General features: G+C 42.8%; 1 protein-coding gene across 2 annotated transcripts in view; it reads right to left on the bottom strand.

Annotated features, from left to right (window-relative positions):
• The window catches only part of LOC126259450 (probable cytochrome P450 301a1, mitochondrial), a 301,288-nt gene extending 294,875 nt beyond the window's left edge, over positions 1-6,413 (bottom strand). The window contains exon 1 of one of the 2 annotated variants that reach the window (XM_049956269.1): positions 6,295-6,413. The gene's annotated coding sequence lies outside the window, so the exon portion shown is untranslated. Of the gene's footprint in view, positions 1-6,122; positions 6,240-6,294 lie in introns of those variants that run through there. The other variant, XM_049956271.1, reaches the window with a different exon arrangement.
• Between the last annotated feature and the right edge of the window lie 5,755 nt (positions 6,414-12,168).

Below are 12,168 nucleotides of genomic sequence, written 5' to 3'. Positions count from 1 at the left end.
AAATGCCTGAGATAGATTGAAAAGGGCTGTTTATGGACGACATGACACACCAACTACTCTGAGGGATCTACGCCGAATCGCCGTTGAGGAGTGGGACAATCTGGACCAACAGTGCATTGATGAACTTGTGGACAGTATGTCACGACGAATACAGGCATGCATCAATGCAAGAAGACGTGCTGCTGGGTATTAGCGGTACCAGTGCGTACACCAATCTGGACCACCACCTCTGAAGGTACCACTGTATGGTGGTACAACATGCAAACTGTGGTTTTAATGAGCAATAAAAAGGGTGGAAATGATGTTTGTGTTGATCTCTATTCCAATTTTTCTGTGCAGGTTCCGGAACTCTCGAAACCGAGGTGGTGCAAAACTTTTTTTGATGTGTGTAGTTACTTAGTCATCTTCAGTTAAGTTGAAAACATCCAACAGTGTAATAAATGCAACAGCAGGAACGATAATAAATCACGAAGTTTCACTTACTTTGAGGTATACAGAGCCTTAATAACCGTACATAATTAAATTTATAGATAACTTAGGAATATACAGAGTGCGAAATTTAGTACTCAGGCATCCCATCTCTGTTTGAAACAATGGTTCTAAGCTGGCTACGTATCAACTCAAACTGAGCTTCGATATAGATGTGGGTATGTCATTTCACGCTGATTCAACTCTGTGCCAGCGTTAGACAACAGTAGTGGATTGAGTGTAGTGGCACACCAGTCACTTGGCAATCCATGACCAGAGGTTTTCAGTAAGTGAGAGATCTGGTGGATGTGCTCAGTGGGTCAACATTCGGACACGTTTCGTATCAAGACAAGTCAGGACAGCACGAGAAAAATATGGTCTCATGTTATCTTGTTGAAAGATCAAGATAGGTCACAGCCACCGGCCTTAACATGTCAGTCATGTCCGTCGCCTCGAGTGCTAGTCGCAGCAGGCAGCTGAGTTTCTGCATGGCCTTGAGTATGGCTCTCCTCGACCCATCCCATCGATACCGTATTTGCATGGCAGTCGTGGAACGCCGACCAACCAACTTTGGGACACAAACCTGCCGCAGTTGCAGTTTACTAATGGGGAACGTGCTTCATAATCCTTTTTTGTGTAGAAAATGTAGATGGCATTTCTGCCACCTACTGTGTACGGTTGTGCTGGAATGCTAATCCTTTGCAAATGCAAGCATGTAGTACAATTCATGACAGGTTGGCATTTTTTGGTTGCCATTCAAGATGCTGCATTTTCAATGACCATCAGTGCATATTTAAAAAAATATAAGTCACTTAGCTATTGTAAGTGTGTCGAATTTTTTTATACATGCTCCAGTTTGTTAACTGTTCACGTGCCACTTTGGTTAAAGCATACCGCACATGGCAAAATGACACTAGCCAAAACCAGCACCAAGGCAACTTTGATGCACCACAGGCCACAGATGACAGTGATGAATGACGGCTGCAGAGATGTGTACAGGCGGGTAGACGCATAACTGTCGAGCAAATGACCGCCCAGATGAACCAAGGGGCTACCGGTATTGTCTCCTCAACGACCGTTCAGCAAACGGTGCTATGTGCAAGCCTCCACAGCAGGTGCCAGGTTGATGCTCCCATGCTGACTGCTTTTCATAGGCGATGAGGGTCGGAATTTGCACACCAACACCGCAACTAGAAATCCAATAAGTGGAGACAGGTGGCCTTTTCAGATAAATCGCGTATTATGCTTCATCGGACAGATGTCCATTGGCATGTACCGTGTGAAACGTCTAAAAAGCAAACATCCTGCAACAATCGTCGGAGAGACCCCATGGCCTGAGGGCATTCCATGTGTGATATCGCCATTGTGGAAGGCACAATGGATCAACACAAGTAAGCATTTAGCCTTGGGGATCATATCCAGCCCTACATGCAGTTTGTTTATCCTCAGCACAGGGTCATCTACGAGCAGGACAATGCAACTTGTCACACATCTCGCGTTGTACATGCGTGGTTCAGAGAGCATCCCCTAACCACCAAACTCCATTTATTTAAACCCAGTCGAGAATCTATGAGACCACCTCAATCTGCATCTACATCCATATTCCGCAAGCCACCTGACGGTGTGTGCCAGAGGGTACTTTGAGTACCTCTATCGGTTTTCCCTTCTATTCCAGTCTCGTATTGTTCGTGGAAAGAAAGATTGTCGGTATGCCTCTGTGTGGGCTCTAATCTCTCTAATTTTATCCTCATGGTCTCTTCGCCAGATATACGTAGGAGGGAGCAATATACTGCTTCACTCCTCAGTGAAAGTATGTTCTCGAAACTTCAACAAAAGCCCGTACCAAGCTACTGAGCGTCTCTCCTGCAGAGTCTTCCACTGGAGTTTATCTATCATCTCCGTAAAGCTTTCGCGATTACTAAATGATCCTGTAACGAAGCGCGCTGCTCTCCGTTGGATCTTCTCTATCTCTTCTATCAACCCTATCTGGTACGGATCCCTCACTGGTGATCAATATTCAACCAGTGGGCGAATAAGTGTACTGTAACCTACTTCCTTTGTTGCACTTCCCCATGGTTACTTCCAATGAATCTCAGTCTGGCATCTGCTTTACCGACGATCAACTTTATATGATCATTCCATTTTAAATCACTCCTAATGCCTACTCCCAGATAATTTATTGAATTAACTGCTTCCAATTTCTGACCTGCTTTATTGTAGCTAAATGATAAGGGATCTTTCTTTCTATGTATTCGCAGCACATTACACTTGTCTACATTCAGATTCAATTGCCATTCCCTGCACCATGCGTCAATTCGCTGCAGATCCTCCTGCATTTCAGTACAATTTTCCATTGTTACAACCTCTCGATATACCATAGCATCATCCGCAAAAAGCCTCAGTGAACTTCCGATGTCATCCACAAGGTCATTTATGTATATTGTGAATAGCAACGGTCCTACGACACTCCCCTGCGGCACACCTGAAATCACTGTTATTTCGGAAGACTTCTCTCCATTGAGAATGACATGCTGCGTTCTGTTATCTAGGAACTCTTCAATCCAATCACACAATTGGTCTGACAGTCCATATGTTCTTACTTCGTTCATTAAACGTCAATCAGACTGTTTCCACTGTGTACACACTACCAAGAAATCTACATCAGCGTGCCACACACTGGGGTTGGCTTGGTTCCACATCCTTCCAGAACCTCTCTGGCTTTATTCCTGCAGGTCTCTCAGTCTTCCACATTGGAAATGCTGGTTATTCAGACTTTTGGCAGGTGGTCACATAATAAGGTGACAACAGTGTAATACGCATACTTTGGCTATATTTGTACAGTGACAGTTTGGCAACTGAAATTTTGAGAATAGCGAGAGTGGATCTCTCGGCCTGTCTGTCCTACACAGCAGCTTTAACTACTCTTACATGTATCGGCAGTCGCAGGAAGAGTGGTCAGTATTCAGGAATATGACAGGAATCATAATTCAAAACAAAAAGGTCTAGAAAACATGGTCTCTAAAATGCACGCCTTAAGAGCTATGAGCACTTGGTCGGTAGAAGAGATGTTTTTCGCAGAAGCGAAGATGAACATGTGTTCATAGCTTTTAAAGTATGTACCTTAGAGCCCATATTTACTGGACGTTTTTTATTGTTTTGGTCCCAAATAGCACATCTCAGAATATGAAAAGCAAAGAGCTTCCAATAGAAGAGATTTGCTTCACAGTATTGAAGGTGATGAAATCCTCATAGCTTTTAAGGTTGGAGAAGCTGTGTGCATACTTTTGCCGCAGTTTATCGATAGAACGAAATGCCTTTTCAGTTTATTGTTTTTGAGAAATGGTTCCAAGATACAGAAAAAAGGCTGCCCATTTTATTTCACCCTTAATTTCCTCGAAATATTTCTGTTGCAGGATTTTATTTGAAATTAATTGTTCACAACTTTTACTCTGTTGCAGCAATGGCGTGTAATGAACTGGTGTACTAAAGTTCAGAACACCACATACAGAAACACCTATCGTCTTATCTATGCACAGCACTTGAAATTGAGAGTCAGTTTATTACGAGGATTCAGTTAGAGAAAGAATAAAGAAGAATGTAAATGGTGCAATATTATGTTGTTGGGAAATTTGGTTTATATTATTCCCTTTAAGTTCCAATGAGACGGGCGAGTTTCTCTGTAGTGTTGATAATCTCCCTTTCCCCAACATTTACATTTACATATATACTCCGCAAGATGCTGTGATGTGCGTGGTAGAGGGAATGGGTCGACGTTATCGATTTTCTTTTCTATTCCCTTCATGTGGTGAGCGAGGGAAGAAATGACTGTGCAAATGTTTCGACAAGCGGCATAATCCCCTTATCTTCTTCTCATTACACGTACGGGAGAGACAGAATCTTACGCAACAAAATTTCAAGAGAACTGGTTATCTTTTTTGTAACTGTAACCCGTTTATACTCCACGATCCTTTAGTATGGTCTAAACCGACCTATTACGATGTTAGCAGGGTGCCTCTAAAATCTTTCGATGCCTGTTGCCATGTCTACTTGATAAGAACTCTAAACGCTGGAACAATATTCTCGAATTGGTCGCACACGCGTCTTGTATACAATCTCCTTTAGAGGTGCACTGCATTTTCTCAGAGCCATGTTCAGTTCGCCTTCCCTAATATCGATTTTACGTCAACACCCCATTTACAACGATTTTCACTATTACCCATAAACATTTAAACGATGTGATATGCCCAAGATGTCACCACTAAACTTGCAAACTTACACTGTCGGGTTATATCTCTTTGTTATAGGTTTTACGTTACGTTTAGCCACTTTTATAGACAACTACAATTCACTACACCAAATGCAAACTTTGTCCAAGTGTTTCTGCAATTGCTTACGATCGTTCAACAGAAATACGTTCCTGTACACTAAATCTTACAGTGTTGCTTATCCTATCTTATACATCGCTTATCTATACTAGGAACAGAGGTTCTATTATGCTTCCTTGAGGCACACCAGCCTCTGTGGAGCATCCACTGTCCATTGTAACGTACTGGCTGCTGTTAGTCTAAAGCCTAGTTTACACGACGACATTGGGTTGCGCCACTCGTTGCGTGGAATGTGTTGCACGCAAATGGTTTCATGTTCGACTGTAGACACGGCGAAACCAGTATACACTTCAGTTTCGTCGTTTCGTGGGTTCCTGAGTCGTGTCTGAAATGAAAGTTTTGGCAGCTGCACGTCGCCCGAGTTGTGACGGAGTTAAAGCTTGTTGCTTGGAATCACTACATAAGAAAAAAATAAGAATCGTGTTTCGATTCTTGACTAGATGAATAAAAGACGTCAACTCGGTTGCTCAGCATCCTTGCTGAAATAACTTGTAATGGGAGACCCAAGAAGCTCTTTTAATTATCTTAGAATGTCACCAGAACAGTTAACGTTTCTTCTAAATAGAGATAATTACGCGATAAGGAATAAAGATACTGTAATGCGTGAAGCACTGTCGCCAGAACTGAAATTTCATATCACATTGCGTGCATTACAATCGAGAACACTCGGCATGCTGTAAGACGCGGTTTTAGTTGATGATGACGCTTTTTCATTAACACCAACAATTATTAACATTAACAGTAATAATTACCAACGTTAACAGCAGTAATCATTCGAAGCAGGCCGCATTACGAAGAGAATGGTTTACAAACTACTCTCTTGAAGGTAGATCTGTACAGTGGCAATATTTGAAAATTCAAACATATGTGAATAGGGAGCACTACTGCGACGTTTAAATAGGTGAATATTGAATAAAGAATGTAGCTCATTGATTTGTGTAGCCTTCCCTCTTGTCAACCAATATTCCTTTAAAAAAAAGTCAGTCAACTCGAACGGTGGGATTTTACTCTTGTAGACAAGAGCATTTCTACAGCTAGAATTGCTTTTGCTTGTATTTTTCGTAATTCAGTTGTATATTTGCTCCTAATTCAAAAATTTTTGCCCTGCAGCTCAGATATTGTCAACCTATCTGTGTTCTGATCGCACGTGAAGGTATCAGGAGCAGCAATATGTTGCTTATTTTTGTAATTAGCATCACTGAAATCCCACAAACACCTATGCAAAGCATAGATATCCAAAAAGCGAACATACATAACCTCAAAACTCACGCAACTGGTGTCGCCAACGTTGGAACACGCCGAAAGCGTTGTTTCACCGAGGAGTTGCGCAAATGCACGGTGCGCATGCGCAGTGGCCGGTAGCGCAGTTGCTTGCAACCTAGTGTCGTCGTGTAAACTAGGCTTAACACCCGTTGAGCAAAACTTGCGCCGGCCTTCTCACCTGGTCGCAATAACGCTGGCAGTAACCTCGCGCCAGTGGCGAGGTCGACGATTACTGACAGCTGCGCGGCGCTGGTGCTGCCTTGAGATACTTGGCTGTGCCGGCTATTGGATGACAAGGCAGCTGTGACGTAACGGTCCCGCGACGCGGACCGGGAAGGGGGCTGCAGCGCTCTGCCCACGACTGTCACGCGAATAATGGTACCGTCGTCGGCTGATACTCGTATCCGAGTTTTCATTTCTCTCCTGAGATTTCCTTTGTCACGGTTCAGGCGTGGAAGTGTCGTTGATGGCTTAGCAATCCAATCCTAGCGTGGAACAGGCGGCCACAGACATTACAGCTGATGGAAGGTGGAGGACGTGGCTGAGCCTGGAGGAGTTTACGTCTCCGGCGTTTGTCATCCTCCATTCTTCGACGTTCCAGCTCAAAGTTTTGAAGAGCATTTGAGGTAACTGAGTGCCATCGACTTCGGTCTTCTGCTATTGTGGACCAGTTACTCAGATCGATGTTCAAGTTTTTCAGATTTTTCTTGTACTGATCCTTATAACGTTTGAGAGGGGCACCTCGTGGCCTTTTACCTGTGCTCACTTCGCTGTACAGCTTTTGGCGTGGAACTCTGTCATTTTTCATCCGCTGGACATGTCCGACCCATCTGAGTTGATGCCCAATGATAAGAGCTTCCATGCTATACATTTTTGCTTTCTCAAGAACAGCCGTGTTGGATATGAAGTCATCCCATTTCAGGTTCATGATATATCTTAGCTTCTGTTGGTTGAAGCGTTCTAGTTTCTTCAGATCACAGCGATATAACGTCCAGGTTTCGCAACCATATGGCAGGGTGGAAATGACTACAGCTTTGTACACCATCAGTTTGGTGTGCAGTGTTAGGTCTTTATTCAGGAAGACACGCTTTGTAAGACGTCCAAATGCTACATGGGCAGCACGTAATCTATTCTCCACATCTTTTTCAGATGAGCAGTTAGATGACAGTATGCTTCCCAGGTAGAGGACATGGTCCACTTGTTCCAAGGGTGTATCATAAATGGATATGCTGAAGTCAGGAACGGAGGAGCCAGGAGTTGGCTGCGCCATCACCTTTTTCTTTGGAATATTGATGGAGAGACCAAATCGTTCGTACGACCTGCTGAAGGAATCAACTGACAGCTGCAACTCTGCAGGTGAATGAGCTGGAGAAGCATTGTCATCAGCATACTGCAGCTCTGTCACACGAGTGGTACTGGTGAACCTTTTTGAATGGAGTCTGACTGGTTGAATAATTCTCCATCAAACCTGTACTTTAGTTCTATTCCTGTGTTGTTTATGGTTGTCTCGTAAAGCATAGCTGCCAGATACAATGCAAATAATGTTGGTGCAAGAACGCATCCTTGTTTAAGCCCACTTGTTATTGGGAATTCACCAGTCGTTTCATCCTGGCAGAGGACCTGTCCAGTCATATCATCGTGGAGAGCTTCAATCAAGTCAACAAAATGTTCAGGGCAGCCGAAGCGTTTTAAGACCATCCACATGGCTTCTCTGGGAACTGCATCAAAGGCCTTTTCTAGATCGTAGAAAACAAGTAGTAAATGCTTTTGCTGTTCTCTGCACTTCTCCTGTAGTTGTCATGCACAGAATATCATGTCAATTTTCCCTCTTGAAGGTCGAAACCCGTATTGAGACTCAGGTATTATAGTCTCTGAAAGTGTCTGGAGGCGATTTAAAAGGATGCTTGCAAAAATTTTGCCAGTGACAGAGAGTAGAGATATTCCCCGGTAGTTACCACAGACGCTTCTGTCGCCCTTCTTGAAGATGGTGACAATTGTGAAGTTCTACAAGTCAGCTGGTACCTTGCGGGTTTCCCATCATCATTTCGAAAGACAATCTCAACGCCTTGAGGGGTCTCAGTGGCCCTACGTGTCTAGCGCCTGAGAGGACAGAATCACAGCCACGTAGTGGGCTTCTTTGCTGCAAGGCAAGACAGATCAGCGACGTCTGGAGCACTGTTGTGCGTTCCCCAAATGCCTTTGGAATACATGTGTGAGCCAGTTTTCAACAAATGGCAGCTTACAACTGGTGAACAATACTACACTGACAGAAAAAAACTACAAAACGAACAAAAGTAGAGTGATGAAATTTCTCTAATACATTAGTCTAGGTAACATATTTAAGTGCTTAATATTGCAGGATCGGCGATTAATGTAAGAGCTAGCTAAGTCATTAATGTGAAACATTGGTACGTTATAACTGGTGTAACCACCAGAATGTTGAATGTAAGCACGCAAAGTGCATGCATTGTGTTGTACAGGTGACAATTGTTAAACTGTGGGTTGGAGTTCCATGCCTGTTGCACATGGTCGGTCAATATAGGGACGGTTAATGTTGTTTGTGAATGGCCCTGGAGCTGTCGTCCGATGATGGAGACAGATCAGATGGCTGAGCAGGCCAAGGCTACAGGTCGATACTCGTTAGAGCATGTTGGGTTACAACAGCGGTATGTGGGCGAGTGTTATACCGTTGGAAAACACATACTGGAATGCTGGAGGAGGATGGGATTGGTGTCTAGCGTCCCATCGACAACGAGGTCATTAGAGTTGGAGCAAAAGCTCGGATTAGGGACGGATGGCGAAGAAAATTGGCCGTGCCCTTTCAAAGGAACCACCTGGGCGTTTGCCTGAAGCGATTTAGGGAAATCACAGAAAACCTAAATCGGGATGACCAGACACAGGTTTGAAACATAGTTCTCCCGAATGCGAGCCCAGGAAATCGTTAAGAATACGTGCATACCGATAGTGTGGGAAGGTGTGTTAGGCAATAAGCGCTGTGTTGTTCTACAGAGCCAAACAACTCATTACTACTAATATGGACCCAATTTTATAGGTCGTGTTCTGTAAAACAATTTAGTTGATTTAATTTTTAAATGACCACATTAATCTCGGAATATATCGCCCCTACTTTATTCTGAAACAGTTTACGAAAAGATTTTCATATTTACTGTAGACTGCACTATCAATCGACCAGAGAGAAACCTTTTGTTATTATTACTATTTTACAAACATTGTGCATCACAACTTAATGACAAAAAAAAAAGAAAAACATAATTTGTTTGAAAAAGAAGAAGGTATTTACTTTGTTTTTATTTAGACTAAAAATTTTATGTACTATTTACAAATGTAGTTTTGCTTTCGACAGTTCGGGAAACAAATTCTTTCATGACATCCACAAGATTAATTTTTCCAGCCCTGTCTTGATGGACATGGAGAAGGAGTAGATGGATGAGTCTTGACTGAGTCGTTGTTGACCTGAGGCATGTTTTAAGTCGTCTTAAGGCGCTGAATGACTTCTCGGAAGGGATGCTGACGATACTGGAACTGTCAGGATCAGAGTGATGAGGCGAATAACTTCCTGAAATAGTTCTTTAACCCTACCAGATTCAGCAATAAGTTTTCTTCCTATAGGGTTGTAGACATGTCGTAATGGTTCGCAGTACTTCGAGCTGTGCATGAAGCCTGTCCAGGTTAAAGTCTGTTGTATGTATTCCAATCTTCCAAACGGCGTGTAGATGGAGGTGTGCTTGGGACGACGTAATAAGTATCTCTTGTAGATGGGGATAGTCGCTTTAGATCCTCTTGGTTGAACCTTCGATCAATCTCATTCAGAAGGAGATCAAGAATTTCAAAAAAATATTTCCTAAATTTTCGTTCTTGAGACAATTATTTGGGAACAGACGGTGTTTCTGTGTGTTGCAATTTCGCTGGTGTTTTTCTTCGCCGAGAGATTTGGGTCTTTCATACTTAGGTTTTCAGAATAATCATTGGATTTCTCTCTAAAATACTTCCACAGTCCTAAGATTTGCAAGAGCTATTTTTAGAGCCCATACAGAATGTTTCATTCTGGCTGCATTAAACTTTGGATTCTGTAGGAATCTGCCCAGTTCCAAACACTTCCGTTTCTACTGTTATATAAAGAATAGTTTCAAACTTTTCGAGCCGCTTCGCATTCCTCGCAGGACAGACCTTCTTTGGTCTCTAACTGAGCGTGTTACATTCAATATTTCGGTCACAGTTTTCTGGCCCGCTCATAGTTTTACCTAAAACATGTCAAAGATTTTACTCTTACAGCCCATCGGGTGGAACAAATTGTAATCAGGGGTTGAGCTTTTGGGTTTGGTTTCGTCTCATCGACACCAGATAGTAGCACAACATCTGCATACACGTTTTTCCTTTTTGCGGATTCTGGAATTATATTTGAGACGTCACAGTTACCAGTACATCGCACAATGGATGACTGCTTCTGGAAACTTCCTGTAGTGCCAGATCCACACAGTGATTGCTGCATTGGATGTAACAACTCTTTAGCTAGTCTTTAAGAAGGATTTCCTTCACACCTTTGTTCTGCCCAGACTTATTAGCTGCAACATCGAAATAGTGGGCGCGTAGAAACTCAATTTCTAGTGACAGTTTTAGAAAGATGTCTATAATGGCAGTTGCCAGCGTTTGCGCCTTGGAGTCCGGCGGACTATAGAAACGCAGAAAAAGTTTATTCCAGCATCTCAGGGTCAACACATTGTACACAAAGAGTGAACTGCTCCTGGCCAACCACGTCAGTCGTTGAATCTGCTATATTTCCGTAAAATGAGGAACTTTTTATTTGCTGCACAATTTCTTGCTGGATCATGTGAGCCATAATTTCCAGACTTAGTTTTGTATCGCTGGCATCAACCATGTGTCACGGCGTTTCAGCCATATCTTCAGTTCTGGCACATCATTCTTCCTCACATCGAGAAGTGTCATGAGGTTTCCTGAGGCCGTTTCATGACCTCTCAGTGCGTTTCCTGTTCGACCCAGGGACCTAAGTGAACTACTTATTACTAGCAAAGCGGTCCTAGATTTCTCCTGATCCGTCAGCTGATATCTAGCGACTTGGGCAATCACAGGTGTGCTATTTTCAGGTTGTTGAATAATTGCGAGAGACTCTTCTCGTGTATCTTGTCCTTCTCCGTAGTTTTCTTCCGGTTACAGAAACTTTCTTTAAGAAAAGCCGTTTTTTTCTACTGTCTTCTATTGTTCAGTAAGTGGATGGACCGAATGCAATCATAGCAGAAAACACTGCCACTCTTTTCCTCGTAATGTAGCCACAGATAAGCCACAAACAATTCCGATTTACAAGATCTCCTACTCCTTGATCTTCCATTCCTTCGTGAAAACTTATGCTCCTCTGATGGGTGAAATTTTGTTTCAAAGATAGGTATACTAGAAGTTGAGCCCATTGTCTTTTTATGTGAGAATGGGATGTCTGCGTGCTTTGACAGTCTTCTACCGCAACTTTTATGTCAATCGCCTCTACCTGGAATCGTTAAGGATAAAAACGTGCAACATGACGTATCTCGCACACATCACACTAGCATAAAAATAGCTTTCAACAAGCAGTTATGTTAATGGTGACCACATATTATAAAGCACAAGCATAGGAAGATACATTCATACTTCACCATAAAATATTTAGCTTACCAGTAACAATGCTTGTGCTTTATTGTATCTTCGACTAGTATTACCACTATCAGACTGAGACTGGCCACTGTCATGGATAACGCTAACACAAACGATCTGAGATTTCTTAATGCTGTTACCACCTCAAAAAAAATTCTTTGGTAGATATTTGTGACGCTGTGCAGTACCACACCTAGAATAACAAAATAGTAATAATAATCGTATATAAATATCAGCCATGACCCATGGATCGATGTACACATAAAAAGGGGACGGAAAGTTGTTTGTTGTTGTGGTCTTCAGTCCAGAGACTGGTTTGATGCAGCTCTCCATGCTAGTCTCTCCTGTGCAAGCGCCTTCATCTCCCAGTACCTACTGCAACCTACATCCT

The sequence above is a fragment of the Schistocerca nitens genome, chromosome 5 (genome assembly GCF_023898315.1).
Source record: "Schistocerca nitens isolate TAMUIC-IGC-003100 chromosome 5, iqSchNite1.1, whole genome shotgun sequence".
Taxonomy (NCBI): domain Eukaryota; kingdom Metazoa; phylum Arthropoda; class Insecta; order Orthoptera; family Acrididae; genus Schistocerca; species Schistocerca nitens.
Note: the sequence above shows the minus strand (reverse complement) of the source record. Positions and strands in the feature narration are given on the sequence as shown.